The following is a 16014-nucleotide window of genomic DNA, read 5'->3' as shown; positions in this document are numbered from 1 at the left end:
TTTCTCTAAAATTTGACAAAATAACCAGGATCCCAAAGCCACCTTGGGGATACCGTCAGGACCGGTAACTTTCAGCCCTTTTGCCACTGTTGTTGGAGACTCTATTATCGCCAGCACTTCCATCGCCTACATTAATGTAAGGTGTAGGCGGCCATGCGGTTGGGTCCATGCTTCGGGAAAAAACTCTCCACGATAATTTTCAATTTGTTAGCTTATCTGCACAGTTCCTTGTAGCAGGTGGACTTACTAAGCACTATTGCCCTAGCCGCCCGGAATGTGACCTCACACTCTTCTCCGTCTGCCTCAGATCTTGCTCTCTGTCTTCTGGTTTTCAGGCATGCCGCACGAAGGATGCTGAACCGTTGGATCCATCAATACGCCAGACGCCGGCAGTTTCTCGGATCCATTTTCCTCGACATTGATACGTCACATGCCCTCGCTAATGTTTCCGACATTTCATCGGCATTCGAAATTGAAGCGAGGCTGTCAACATGAAGAGCTTCCACACGAATACGCCGTTGATCCTAGGGATCACGAAGCCTTCGTGTGTGGTATACATCACCTCTTGGACAGGGAAACCGCCCATAACTTGAATTGCCACCATCCCGGCACTATCCACCACCCAGTCACCCTTATCGGGAGGAGCACGATGTGGCTGCAATAATGGCAACGTCGCATTTCGTTTCTGTTGTTGACTGCCACAGCAGTTGCTGTGCAATGTCGTAATGATTGAGATTAAACTGGGATATCTCCATCATCATTCTTCTGCCTTCGCTTTTTTTTGTACTCTGGGCATAGAAAGCCTTCCGTCATGCGATCCTTTCCGCCCTCATTTGTGTAGAGCAAGCACTACGGTTGTTTTGTGCAGTCTCTAGCAACGTGTTCCTTCTCCCCACATTTTCTGCACAGATCAGATCTGTCTGTGACTCTACAGTTTCTTGCCTGCTGGCCGAAACCAAGGCACCCGAAACACCTTCCCTTCCATTCGGTTTTCCTAAACGACCTAGGAACAGACGAAGCTCTTGAATTCGAGTAGACGATTAAACGGCGTGGTGATTGGACAGAAGGGTGGTGAAAAAGCTGCGATAGGGAGATGCTCCGACTCGACTGAGTGTGCTTGAGACGAAGGACGCGCAAAAGTGGTTTAAAATCCTTAGTGGAGAAAAATAGGTTTTACTCAATTTTTTTTCCACCAAGGAGAAAAATAGCATACATATTGTATTGGCTTGTGGACTTGTGCATGTATCTCGCTTTGGTTAAACGCAATGCTTAGTAACCGCATTCTTTGTTCATCACTGAGACTGGCAAAGATAAGGAAATTGAGTGGTTGCGGCTGTCCTCGTGGTGGCGTTGTCACCTTTGCTATGGAACCTGATTACTGACGGCTTATTAAAGGGGGTAACAATTTAACACTGAATGGAAATATACCTGTTTTTTAGTATACACTCTGTAGAGTGTATTTGTTTACGTAACATTGTGCTCCCCCTGGGAAGAACACTGCGGTGTCTTCCGGGATTCTTTGCGGGAAGCAAAGAATCCGGTGATACGTGACCACCGTCGCTAGGGAGGTCCCAACAAAAAAGACTGGCTCACCTGCCTAGCTAATTGATAAGGACCGCTGCCGGAGTAGCCAACAGAGACAGACCAGACCGTTGCACTATGGTCCCAAAGCTGTATTTAGGAAGACGAAACTGTTTGCGCCCAAACCGTTGGTTTTAGATATATAGTATCTTCGGCAAACTTTCTTAGAACTTTCTTGCCGAATTTTTTATATTAGTTGAATTAGGGTGGTCCTTGTGGTTAGGGTGTTCAAAGTATCAACTTCTTAGATATGTAAAATTCAGCTACATAATGTTCTACAAAGTTATGAATCAATCAAATTGAAGCAACTTTTCTGAAGAAACTATGTGGCTATCTAATGGTTCATGTGCTATGAATTTTGCAATATTTAAGGTAGGGTGGTTCTTGAAACATTGGTTTTCTATTAATATCTTCTTATGTGTGAATTTCTCGCTAATACTTTGTTCTAGAGGTTTTTAGAATTTTTGTAAATACACATTTTGCGGAAGCAATGAAGTTTCTATATCTTTTGTTTGCATAGTTACAGGCGATTTTCAAAACAAAAATGGGTTTTTTCAAAGCTATATATCTTCCAACATTGCGAATGAATTTTCAATCTTTTAATTTCATTTGAAAGATCAGAGCTTTTCTAGTTTTTGGTGAAAAAACTACGGGAGCGTTATTTCTGTAAAAAAATTAATTAATTTTTAAAATTGGTGTATTTTACAACAAAAATCGTTCATAACATTTCAAATAGACGAGATAATAACTTTGTTACTTCAGCAAAAATATTTATTTTATTTATTTATTTATTTAAGGAAATACTTGTAGAGTAAGGACTTCTCCTTCTTTGGTTCTACAATCAGAATTCATTTGACCACATACTAATTATTACTAATTCAATTTCATTCATCTTATTTCAAATTAAATTTAAATTAAAAACTAATAAAAAACTAATTCCTTTCTCTTAACCAATCCAAACACTCCCGATGAAACCGCTCACGAGATTCAATATTTTTAATATCAATTGGAAGCTGATTCCACAAATTGACTGCTCGCACAAAGAATGAGTCTCTACAATGCGTTGTGTTAAGCCGTGGTAAGATAAAGTTCCTGGTCCGTGTACTACCAACCGGATTTAGTTTAGTTGATAGATAATCAGGGCCTTGGTGAACTATTTTGTGTAGTGTAAGACAGTATCGTACCTTGAGAAAAACATGGAAAGGGCATCCGAGCAATTGGCCATGAAGATGAGAAACACTTGAAAACCTCGGTATATTGAATACCCAACGAATGCATCCATTGAGCGCAATTTTTAATCTATTCAAAGCGGCGGCAGAGGCATTCGATGTTAACTCAATGCCATTGGTTAGATGCGGGAGTAGAAGGGATTTGAAAATCTTTATTTTGACCGCAATAGGTACCATACTTGCTGTAAGTCTAAGATGGCGTAAACCAGCATAGATTTTTGCACACTGCCCATTAATACGATCATCCCATTCTAGGTTTTGTTGGAAAAAAAATGCCCAAATTTGAAACCTTTTCGACGTAGACAAGAACTTCGTTATTGAAAATGATATCCGGTAATTGCGGGCGTTGCTGACGTCTCGTAATAAACATTATTTTTGATTTAGTAGTATTGTTTTTTTTTTACCATTTTTTGTTAACCATTTTTGTTAACGACCTATTGAGTCAATTTGTCAACAGTTTTTTCGGCATTTAATTAGCAAGGGACTGGAAGGTGAAGTATATTTTTCAATATTTAGAGCCATAGTACTCAAGGGAGAGCAAGGTGTTGAAAGGAGAAAGTTTAGAAAAGCGTGGAAGGATCATATATGCAAGCTTAGAGCTCACCGGCGACTTAACCTTTTGTCTGCTACCGTAGGGGTCAGGGTCTTTTGGCATTAGAAATGCGAATCACCTGAGTCTACGGCATGTCCGAACAAGCGTAAAGTAACTTGTTACTTCATGCTGTCGGAACCGACAAAAAGCAGTTGCAGCGTTGCAGCGTTGGGTGAAAGCTGCCGACACCGTGCAAATTAGCAACACATGTGACCATATTGTCACACACGCTGAGACAGTCACAATAGTCGATAAAATAAAATCACTCAGGCAGGCAATTGGTGAGGGAACAAACAAAACTGGCTCATTCAATGAGTTTCAACGTCCCAAATGCTTAGTGTGGAAGTTTACCGTGACTTAACTTTTTGTCGGTTCCGACAGCATGAAGTAACAAGTTACTTTACGCTTGTTCGGACATGCCGTAGACTCAGGTGATTCGCATTTCTAATGCCAAAAGACCCTGACCCCTACGGTAGCAGACAAAAGGTTAAGTCGCCGGTGAGCTCTAAGCTTGCATATATGATCCTTCCACGCTTTTCTAAACTTTCTCCTTTCAACACCTTGCTCTCCCTTGAGTACTATGGCTCTAAATATTGAAAAATATACTTCACCTTCCAGTCCCTTGCTTAGTAGTATTGATTGGGAGTAAATTACGTGCTGACCAACGATTAATATTATCGATATCAGAATTTATTAACCTGGCCATTTCCATTATAGTTTTATCGTGAGAGCACAGATAAAGTTGGACGTCATCCGCAAAAATGTGAATCGAACAGTATTGAAGTACAGATGGCAAATCATTAATGTACATGGAGAATAGTAGGGGACCCAGAACTGACCCCTGTGGTATACCAGATACAATTTCAATGGGCCTCGAAAGTGAATTATGTATTTCAACCATTTGAGTGCGATGACCAAGGTACGATTGTATCAAGTGTACTGCATCTCTTGAAAAGCTAAACTGATTAGATAATTTTTTCATCAGTTTTGTATGCGATACTCTATCGAACGCTTTTGAAAAATCGAGAAGAAGTAAGAAAGCAACACCTTTTCTGTCCACGTGACGATGGATATCGTCATTTATTTTCAGCAACGCTGTAGTTGTACTATTTGACTATTTTTTCAAAAACTTTTGACAAGGAACATAATATACTTATCGGTCGCAAATTATTTAAATCATTGTTCCTGACTTTTTTTGGAATGGGAATCACTTTTGAGGCTTTCCAAGCACGTGGGAATTTGGAGGTCAAAATAATTGAGTTGATAACAATAGGAGCTAGGACAAAGGGTAAAATAAGTTTCACGAATTGTAGAGGAATACCGTCCAACCCAACAGCATTCGATTTAATTGATTGTATTGCCCTTGCAACATCCAACTCATTACAAGAAACAAATTTTAAACCATGTATGTTGGCTGGAGGTATTGACGGTAATTCCGGATCAGACATGCAATTCCCGCTGAACTATGTATTTATTTCATCGCCAGTATTCGAAGCCAGTACTTGCTTATCTTGGGATTTGGAGATTTTAAGTTCTTTTAATTTCTTCCACAAACGCTTACTAGAATCACACGAATTCAATACTCCAGACACATAATCTGATTTGGCTTTAGAAATTATATGATTTACCCGGTTTCGCAAACGTTTATATTGTGCATGATTCGTTTCACTTCTGCAACATCTCTGGAAAACATAGCTCTATGTATTTCATCGTTGAAATAAAATTTATTGTGTAAAGGCTTTGATACACGAACTGGAACGAATGTATTGTAAAGCTCAACCAGACGCAGGTTTAGGAAATCGACTGCCAAATCAGAATCACTTATACTATAAAGCAAGGACCAGTCAATTTCATCTAATGCCATCTGCAATGCATTGTAATCGATACGACTGTAATCTCTGTAGTAAGTTTGTTGTTCCGAGTCAGTACGCGAGATGTTTACTGTAGAAAAAATCAAATCATGTTTTGAAAACCCCGGTACAGCAACTTGATTAAAATTAACAACAAAACTTTCATTATTGGTCAATAATAAATCAATAAGAGAGCATCCCCATGCATGAAAATGAGTAGGTTCATGATTGACACAATTAAAACCAAAATTCTCGATCACATTACGAAAGCGTGTTGTTTTTGCGGTTCTCTGGTTCAAATCCGTGTTAAAATCGCCGATCAGTAGAACGTTAGAGTACAACAGCGAGTATTCATAAAGTTGCTTTTCCAGCACATCTGAGCAATCCATCCTCGGAGGGCAATAAAATACACCCAGCAAAAACTTCTCGTGAGACAATTGGACTTCTATGAATACAAATTCGGTGCGATTGATATCCTCGATACTCACATCCGATTGGAATTTCGATAAAATCTTACATTTAACATTCGGCCTAAAGTAGACACTGATACCTCCGCCCCGACTGTAAGTTATATGCGTCATAAAAAGTTCTAAAAGTGCTTCAAACAAAGTATTAACGTTAAATCAATGTATGAAGTGACAAATGAGAAATAGTGATATTAAGGGGTCATGTTTTCATCGCTCAATCTCTTATGGTAAAATCAACTGAGAAATAGTCAATGTGTATAGAACATTATGTAGCTGAATTTTACATATCTAAGAAGTTGATACTTTAAACACCCTAACCACAAGGACCACCCTAATTCAACTAATATAAAAAATTCGGCAAGAAAGTTCTAAGAAAGTTTGCCGAAGATACTATATATCTAAAACCAACGGTTTAGGCGCAAACAGTTTTGTCTTCCTAAATACAGCTTTGGGACCATAGTGCGTTGTTGTCCACGCCGTACGGAGAAACCCATCCGCTTGTCCGTCAGCAGAAGACAACGACGCAGCCTAGTATGCAGCGAAGTGGATCCGTGGAATAAAAGTTGGTAAATTTTGATTTGTTGTTTACCTTTTTGTAGTGTTACGAAAATCCGAAATTCTGGTAGAAGTACCTAGGCCGCCGTGTAAAGAAGGGTCTGCCGGGCAAACAAGAACCCGAGTATAGTGGCCAAACCGCTACTTGCAGGGGGCGTTTGGTGTAAAATGCCCAAACCGAAAGTTATTTTGTGTTAACGATTTTGAAGCCAAGGCAATAATGAATCTATTGTGTAATGTTAAGATTTATTTATACATTCATTGTGCACGAAAAAAAAATTTTTTCAATCACGCAGAGCCACACACACGAGCGTTCCAAGAGTAGACGTCCAACCATTTCCACGTCGAGGAGCGCCGCAGCGGACACGATAAGTCTTGATAAAATTGCTTCACACATAAAATTCAATAATATTTGTAAAGCTTAGACTTGGAGTTACCAAAAAATAGGAAAAAAAATCGAGTTTCGGAAAATGGCTCTCTCCGTAGAGTGCACTTGTTTACGTCTTATTATGCTGTTCGATACCGTTCATATTTAGTTGTAAATTTTCGTTCATTTTCGCGTTTGTGAACAGTTTTGTTTGTGCAGGTAGGTGTATGTAGTAATTTTTGTTTGACATTTCTTGAGCGTTTTTTCAAAACGTCATATCTGCAATGAGTTACTCGCTTTGTTTACTTTCTCTTCTGTTAATAATTCGGTCATTTTTAACATTTATCCCTCAACTCTTTGCATAATATGCTAGTTAAAACCACCGTCTTTCGATCTTTACTGTAAAATAAGTGAAAAGTGTTATACTGACGCCGTAAAAATCGAAAGAGAAAGTAAACAAAGAGAGTAACTCATTGCAGATATGACGTTTTGAAAAAACGCTCAAGATTTGTGTATAATTGGCATAGGGTTCAGTTAGGCTGCCGCTCTCATCTTGCTAAAATACATGTACGCTGGTTATGCTGCTCGTCGATGACAGTTTAGCGATAAGGCGGCTTGAGGTTTGTTTTGGTCGAGTTAGAAGGCAGCCATCGAGGTTAGATAGTGACGAGCCACGACGATCAACAAACGTTCGTGAATAAGGTTTTCTCAGAACAGTTTCCCGCCACTAGGAAACGATTTCAGTGCGCGCGTGGGACGGCTAGTTAAAACCGTCAAAAGTGCCGGCCCATAGTTCGGGCACTAGTGAAGTTTACGGTATTGGTTCGCCAATTGTAAAGGAGTGCTTTCGCTTCCCCGGCTAAACAAAAGGGAACCACGCTATAGAGGATAAGTCGAACGAGCCAGGCTCTCCTCTATAGCTAATTGACAAGGAGAACGAAGCAGGACGTCCTTCCGCCCACAAACGTAGCAGCGTGAGGATTTTGGAGAAGAAAATAAGAGTCGGTAAATTTATTAATTTATTTTGTTTGTTTATCTTTTTTAGTTTATGTACGAAAGTCCTAAATTCTTGTAGAGCACCAAGGTCGTCCTGACAAAAAGGGTCCGCCGGACAATCAGAACCCGAGTGGTGGGCAAACCGCTACTTACATATTACAGAAAATGTGCACGAGGAATGCTTGGTTGTTTAAAACAAAAGAAGTTCAGCGTGGCCACCGACATTACGGGAGACTATTCTAGAGGTTCAATACCAATTAAGCGGATTAAAAAGAAGTTGATCTTTTGGCCACTACATTAGACGCCCCCTTAAAGAAACTCAACGAGCTTGGATTTTCAACCTACGGGTTTGCTGACGATTACCAAATGCTAATTACTGGACTTGGAATCGGAACAATCTTTGACCTAATGCAACAAGCATTAAGAGCTGTCGAACAATGGTGTCGTCAACTTTTGCGAAGACGTTCCATACATCTATTAGATTTACACGACAATTTACGTTCAATACTGTCATGCGGATGCCTTGTGTAGTGATAGAGGGAAGATGTGATGACGGTCCAGCTCATGGCGTTGATTGGTGCTTTCACCAGAACTTCGACTGCTGCCCTTGAATCCCTTCTACATGTCTAACCATTACACATACATCTCACACAAGAAACACTATCATGTGCATACAGACTGCACGTTACTGGATTTTGGAACATTATCCATGTTGATTGCGCTGCCAGTCACACACGACTGTGGTCACAAATGGTTACATGGGCTGCTCCAAGTGATACAGTCGTGATTCGCTGGTTGGGCCACACTTCCGTTCAACTAACGAATTTGATTCGTTAGTTGAACCGACTGGCAGATGTAAAAAATTTTCCAAAGGAGACGTTAGTAGTGTAATTGCATCTATTCACATCTCTAATAATTGTCAGATTGATTGTCAAAGTAAATTTGGCATAAGATTTTGACATTCAGATGCTTTTTAGTTGGACAATGGTCCAACTAGCGGAGGTCCAACTAAATAGCGGTACAGTTTTTTTTTTCAATTCGTTTATTTGATAAGGCAGGTTTGCGTTAGCTTAAAGGTGCCAATTTTGTTTTGTTTTACATTTTAAATTACTTAAAACTAGGGGATTACATATTGATTTTTGAAATTAAACTAAGGCGCATTTATAGCTATGCATATACACAAGGGGGTAATATAATTTTCGTAAGATTAGGGGGTCATTTAGTTTTTATGGCAATATGGTTTGACATTTTTAGCAATGAGATTATTGGAGCAAATAATGTTTAACTAAGGGGGAAAATTTTTACGACTATCTTAAAAGTAGAAATAATTAGAGGGCGTGATTAAATTTTGTAAAGATTCGGAGACATTAATTAGAGTTATTTTATGTGGTAGTAGAGTTGGGCATTTGCAACGAGATCATACAATATAATAGTTAAAACTAGAAAAGGCAAGAAGAGCTAAATGCTTCATGAAGATATTTGGGGGGGAAGGGGTGTTACTTCGGTGTATAAGAGTCAGGGGAAGTAGGGTGGACAAACATGGCAGGGGGAGAACATTATTTCAGTTTCAGACTTCGGGAGATCAACGGATGGATTACAGAATCAGGGTGGCCTTCATCAGGAAGAATCATGTACTGGGACGCCGGGTGGTCGTTCTCAGGATGGTAGGGGTTTCTCCAGACGATTTCGTATTGCGGCTCAGATGTTGATCGGCTACATTTCGAGTTGTGCGTGTGATGTTCGTGCTTTAGGTCCCGTGTTTGTTGGCTCATTCGACAGGGATGTTTTGTGTCGCCTTGGAGTCGCATCAAACCATCGTGGGTGAAAGCGTTTCTGAGAATGATAAGGAAAAAGGGGCAGTTAAAGTTGGATATTGATGGTTTTTATGAAGGTGTATATAAGGGACATATAGAGGACATCGCGGCGTGCCAACACATCTCGAACCGGGACGTTGGGTGGTCTTCCTCGGGCCCGGAGGGTGTCCATAAGCCGAGACCTGGCGGAACTGTACTCGGTGCACGCCCAGACTATGTGCTCTATATCGTGATAACCGTCGCCACAAGCGCAGATACCACTCTCCACGAGCCCAATACGTCGGAGATGTGCATCCAGCGTGTAATGGTTCGACATGAGTCGGGACATCACACGAATGAAGTCACGACCCACATCCATCCCCTTGAACCAAGGTTTCGTCGATACCTTAGGGACTATCGAATGTAGCCACCTTCCTAGCTCCCCATTGCTCCACGAGGTTTGCCAACTTTCGAGGGTTCTCTGATGAGTAATACTGAAAAATTCGTGGAAGCAAATTGGTCTTTCAAAAACGTCACCTTCAAGGGCACCCACCTTAGCTAAGGAGTCCGCCTTCTCATTGCCCGGAATGGAGCAATGAGAAGGGACCCACACCAAGGTAATCTGGAAAGATTTGTCAGATAAAGCACTCAGTAGCTCCCGTATTTTCCCCAAAAAATACGAGGAATGCTTTCCATGTTTCATCGAGCGAATAGCGTCAATAGAACTCAGACTATCCGAGACGATGAAGTAATGGTCTGCGGGTAATGTGTCAATGACTCCAAGGGTATACTGAATAGCAGCTAGTTCTGCGGCGTAAACTGAAGCAGGGTCACTGAGTTTGTAGGAGGCGGTGAACTTTTGATTGAAAATACCGAAGCCAGTGGACCCTTCGAGGTTTGATCCGTCGGTATAAAACATCTTAGAACAGTCGACTTCTCGGAATTTATTTTAAAAAATATTTGGAACCACTTGTGGGCGTATGTGGTCCGGAATTCCAATAATCTCATCTTTCATGGATGTGTCGAAGAAAACAGTAGATTCAGAAGTATTTATGAAATGCACACGGTTGGGATTGTAAGAAGAATGATTAATATTTTTGCGCCATGTAGTCAAAGTACAGGGACATAAAACGGGTCTGAGAATTGAGCTCAACAATCCTTTCGAAATTTTCAATCACCAACGGGTTCAAGATATCGCGTCGAATGAGCAAACGATATGAGAGTTCCCAAAATCGATTTTTCTGCGGGAGAACGCCCGACAGTACTTCGAGACTCATCGTATGGGTCGACTGCATGCACCCTAAAGCGATACGCAAACAACGATACTGAATTCTTTCGAGTTTGATGAAATGTATGTTCGCGGCGGATCGAAAGCAGAAGCATCCGTATTCCAGTACCGACAGTATCGTTGTTTGATACAACCTAATTAGGTCTCCTGGGTGGGGGTGGTGTTATTGTACGAAGAAAGTTGATCCTTTGTTGGCATTTCTGTTTCAGATACCGAATATGGCATCCCCAAGTACCTTTCGAGTCGAACCAGACCCCTAGATATTTTACTGTGAAGACCTGAGCTATAGTTTGACCCATTAATAGAAGCTGTAGTTGTGCTGGTTCACGCTTCCTAGAAAATAAAACTAGCTCAGTTTTCTCCGTGGAGAATTCGATACCCAGCTTAATAGCCCATGCAGACAAATTGTCCAAGGTATTCTGTAATGGTCCTTGTAGATCGACAGCTTTGGGTCCCGTAACAGACACCACGCCATCGTCTGCAAGTTGTCTTAACGTGCAGGAATTGTCAAGACATTCATCAATGTCGTTGACGTAGAAATTGTATAACAGGGGGCTTAGACATGAGCCCTGGGGAAGGCCCATGTAGCTAAATCGTGATGTCGATAAGTCACCATGCGAAAAATGCATGTGCTTTTCCGACAACAAGTTTAGTAAAAAGTTGTTTAAAGTCGCTGAAATACCATGCTGGTGCAGCTTCTCTGAAAGAATGTTGATAGAAACTGAATTAAAAGCCCCCTTTATATTTAGGAACACTGATGCCATCTGCTCTTTACTAGCATAGGCCATTTGAATTTCGGTTGAGAGCAACGCAAGACAATCGTTCGTCCCTTTGCCTTTGCGAAAGCCAAATTGTGTATCTGACAGTAAGCCATTTGCTTCGACCCAATTGTCGAGGGGGGATAGGATCATTTTCTCGAACAACTTCCGGATACAAGATAGCATTGCGATCGGTCGATACGAGTTGTGGTCGGAGGCTGGTTTTCCTGGTTTTTGGATGGCGATGACCTTCACTTGCCTCCAATCGTGTGGGACAATGTTAGCCTCAAGAAACTTATTAAATAAGTTCAACAAGCGTCTCTTGGCAGAGTCTGTCAGATTCTTCAACAAGTTGAATTTGATTCTGTCTGGCCCTGGAGTTTTATTGTTACACGATAAGAGAGCAAGTGAGAACTCCACCATCGAAAAAAGGTGTTTCGTTCGCGTTATCGTGATGGGACGCGGCGCGGTAGATCTTCTGTGCCGGGCCGAAATCGGGACAAATATTCCACGCTCTCATTAGTACTGTTTCGATTTCGCATTCGTCGGGCTGTTCCCCAAAGAGTGCTCATCGATGTTTCTCTTGTTAATCCGTCGACGAACCGGCGCCAATAACCGCGTTTTTTGGCTTTCATCAAACTCTTCATTCGCTTGTCTAACGTCGCGTACTGTCGAAAACTAGCGGGTAACCCGTCGTTCCGGAAGGTCTTAAACGCGGCGGCCTTCTCTGCGTACACGTCTGAGCACTCTTTATCCCACCAGGGATTGTATGTTGTATGTTCGCGCCGGGTACTGGCTTAGTCTGAGCTTGATTCGCGCTGTCGAGAATCAAGCCAGCCAAAAAGCTGTACTCTTCCTCCGGAGGAAGTTCTTGAGTAGATTCGATGTTGTCGGATATCGCGGCAGCATAGCTCTTTCAATCGATATTTCGTGTGAGGTCATACGAAATATTGATTGTTTCCAATGGCCTTGAGCCGTTATTGATTGAGACTACGATCGGCAGATGGTCGCTACCGTGGGGATCAGGGATTACCTTCCACGCGCATTCTAACTTTAGCGAGGTCGAGCAAAGGGATAAATCTAATGCGCTTGGGCGCGCTGGTGGGGGAGGAATCCGTGTCATTTCACCCGTGTTTAGAATTGTCATGTTGAAGTTGTCGCAAATATTGTGAATTAAAGAAGAACGGTTATCATCATAAAGGCAACCCCATTCCGTACCGTGAGAGTTAAAGTCGCCTAAAACTAGTCGCGGTGCAGACAGGGATTCTATGATGTCATGTAGCCGGCGATGCCCAATCGCGGTGTTGGGGGGAATATATATGGAAGCTATGCAAAGATCTTTGCCTTTGATTGTTACTTGACAAGCGACAACTTCAATACCTGTTATCGAGGGAAGGTTAATTCTGTAAAAGGAATAGCGCTTTTTGATCCCCAAAAGCACTCCTCCATAGGGGGTGTCTCGATCCAGGCGAATAATATTAAAGTCGTGGAAGTTGAGGTCTATGTCGGAAGTTAACCAAGTTTCACATAATGCAAATGCATCGCAACTCAAATTATTTATTAAAATTTTGAAGGAATCGATTTTCGGGATGATACATCTGCAATTCCACTGTAGAACAGTGATCAAATCCGTGACCTCGTTCGATGAGTTAGCCATCGAAGGATACAATCGCTGAAAGGAGGGGCCATTTAGCAGTCAACTGCTTCAAAAATGTTCTTACTGTAGGGAGAAAAGCTAACATAAGACTTTTAATAGGATCAGTTATATTGAAAGTTTTTATTATCCAGTTCCCAATGTCCGAGAGTTTGATAATTCCAGTGCCGCGATTATTCTCGAACTGAAACAGAGGAACACTTGGGATTTTTGATGTTCCGGGAAGTGCTGGGAACTCCTTCTCTGAGTTTAATCCTCCGAGACCAGGAGCTAATTGCTTCGGTTTGGTTGCAACACTTCCAATAGATGTGACTTTCGGAGTCCCGTCAACGGATACCTTCTGGCCTTTACAACGAACTTTAGGAGAGGAAATGTTCCTCCTATTCCTATAACTTCTAGGCGCCCTAGTAGATGTTCCCTCTTGTGGGTCATCAGCCTCGCCCTCGTTAGGAGGCAAGTGAGCATAGATGTTTGTTGAGGTTGGTGGTGTAGCTTTCTTTAGCATTTCTGCGAAAGACCGTTCGGATCGTCCCGCAAGGGAACGCTTTAGTTTATCCCCGCGTAGTTTGTACGCGGGACATGCCGAGATATCATGCAGATTCTCTGCACAGTAAGGACACTTCTCAGCATTCTTACTGCATGAATCATCTAGATGATTCTCCCCGCATTTTCCACAGCGGGCCTTATTGCTACAATGGGTGGCTGTGTGACCCAATTGTTTACACTTTGTGCAATTCATGACCCGCGGCACAAACAGACGCACAGGCAGACGAACCTTGTGCAAGAGGACGTAATTTGGCAAAGCGGTACCAGCGAAGGTCAACCGATAAGAGCTTGATTGGGGGTACGTTTTTGAACCATCCCCCGCAACTACTACTGAGTGCAAACGCTTGCACTCGAGTATTTTCACTGGCTGATGTATGCGGTCTCTAAAACGGCCAACCCCGTACTGCAGCAGATCATCGCATGTCAAACTGTCATCGGTGACAACGCCTTCAGACTGTACTTTTACAGCTGGAATATACACGTGATAGTCCTTCGTAAAGTGCTCGCAGCAAGCAATATCGTTTGCCTGCTTTGAGTTAGTCAGCACGACCCTCAGCCTGTCTGAGCGGACCTTTTTTATTTCGGTCACAGCCGAGAACCGTTCCGTCAGGTCTTTTGAAATCTGTAATAGATTCAGCGATTTTGTTTTGGGCCGAAAGAAGACCACAAAGGGACCGGTCGAGAGCTCTGGATATTGTTTGGGTCGGGGGAGAGCGTTAGAAGTCGACTCGATCTCCATTTGGCCATCCGGGGAGGAAGCCATCGACACCGTCAACGCACGGGGTTAGCACCCGCGCAGACGGGAAAAAGCCGTAAATGTATCAAAAAGGTAGATTTCACTTATCTGTATACTCGTTTCCCACGACGCACCAGTCCAGCTTAAATAGCTGGTTATTGTTCAATCCTCGTTTTACGAACAAAAGGTTGAGGAATGTGGCTATCTCGATCGAGCGATGCGTAGACTGGATAGCGGTACAGTTAAAAAATGTCCAACCAGCGAATCACGACTGTATTACACTCACATGTAATCTTCGTTGCAGGACATTACATGTGAAGATTTCTTCTCGAGAGTAGTGGTTGTCTGGCTATATGGAGAGACCACAACAAACGCAAGTGATCTGTTACACTGACGGTTCTCTGATGAAGGCACGTGCTGGTGCTGGTGTCTACTGTCGTTAAATGAGATTGAAACAATATCACTCGCTAGGTACATATTGTACTATATTCCAAGCAGAAATCTTCGCGATTATGTATGGGGTACAATCGGCCCTTCAACAGTGTTTGCCCGGCAAAGTTATACACTTCTGCTCCGATAGTCGCGCTAGTAATCGCGTGTCGAACCCAAATCGAAGAATTAAGCATTGTCAACACTATCTACCTTGTTTGGGTGACCGGATATATTGTATTTTTGGAAATTAATGGGCTGACGAATATGCCAGAGCAGGTGCAGCGATTGTCTTCATTGGTATTGAGCCAGCTATGCTAATTTCGACAAGTTAGATAAGAGAAAAAATACGGTCCTGGGCACCGCATTTATTGGAGAAATCTGCAAACGTGTCGCAAAACAAGGGCATTTTTCCTATATTTTACGAAACTCCACTGTGACATGCTGACCAGGGCTTTAACCGGCCGCTGCAAACTCAATTATCACATGGAAACTATTCAACACGCTGAATAATTTTCATGTCATCTTTGTGAATCTGACTACGGGAATCTCATCTGACATGCAACTGCCCAGCAGTAGCACAATCGCGATTTTGATTTTTCGGCCGTCGTTACATATGTTTGGACGACTGAAACTCGGAGACATACTAAAGTTTCTCATACAAAGTGTTAAAGAGCTTTAAGGCTTACTCGCAGGCGATCTGAACTACTTGTGAGTTTAACTTACCTGCTGTATATTTTTGTACTATTATTTTTCCCACTCTTCCTACTTCCTCTACTTCCTCTCTCCCTCTTCTCTTTCCTTCCACTCAGGAAATTATGAGAAGACACGGCAAGGTACAAATCCCTGACAGTTACATACGGGGAATGTGCCATTTGGGCCAGTCTGATTCTTGATGGTCAATTTCCCAATTGGTTTTGTTCCTATCTTGGTGGAAGGCAGATTCTAATCAGCATTAAGAACTTTATCTTCTCTGTTTCTCGCTATATCAGGCGACCCACGAGGAAGTCATCTCGGTTCAGAAATATTTTTCTTCTATTTTAATGACATCAATATCAAATGACAAAGATCTCGCCTTTCCTTCACCATCAACATGAAGATTTTTCGACGAGTACACGATTAGACTTTCGACGAGTACGCGGTTAGACTGGACAGCTTTAGTGTATGATGTGA

The sequence above is a fragment of the Topomyia yanbarensis genome, chromosome 3 (assembly GCF_030247195.1).
Source record: "Topomyia yanbarensis strain Yona2022 chromosome 3, ASM3024719v1, whole genome shotgun sequence".
In the NCBI taxonomy this organism is placed as follows: domain Eukaryota; kingdom Metazoa; phylum Arthropoda; class Insecta; order Diptera; family Culicidae; genus Topomyia; species Topomyia yanbarensis.
The sequence above is the reverse complement of the archived record's forward strand: the minus strand, read 5'-3'. Positions refer to the sequence as shown.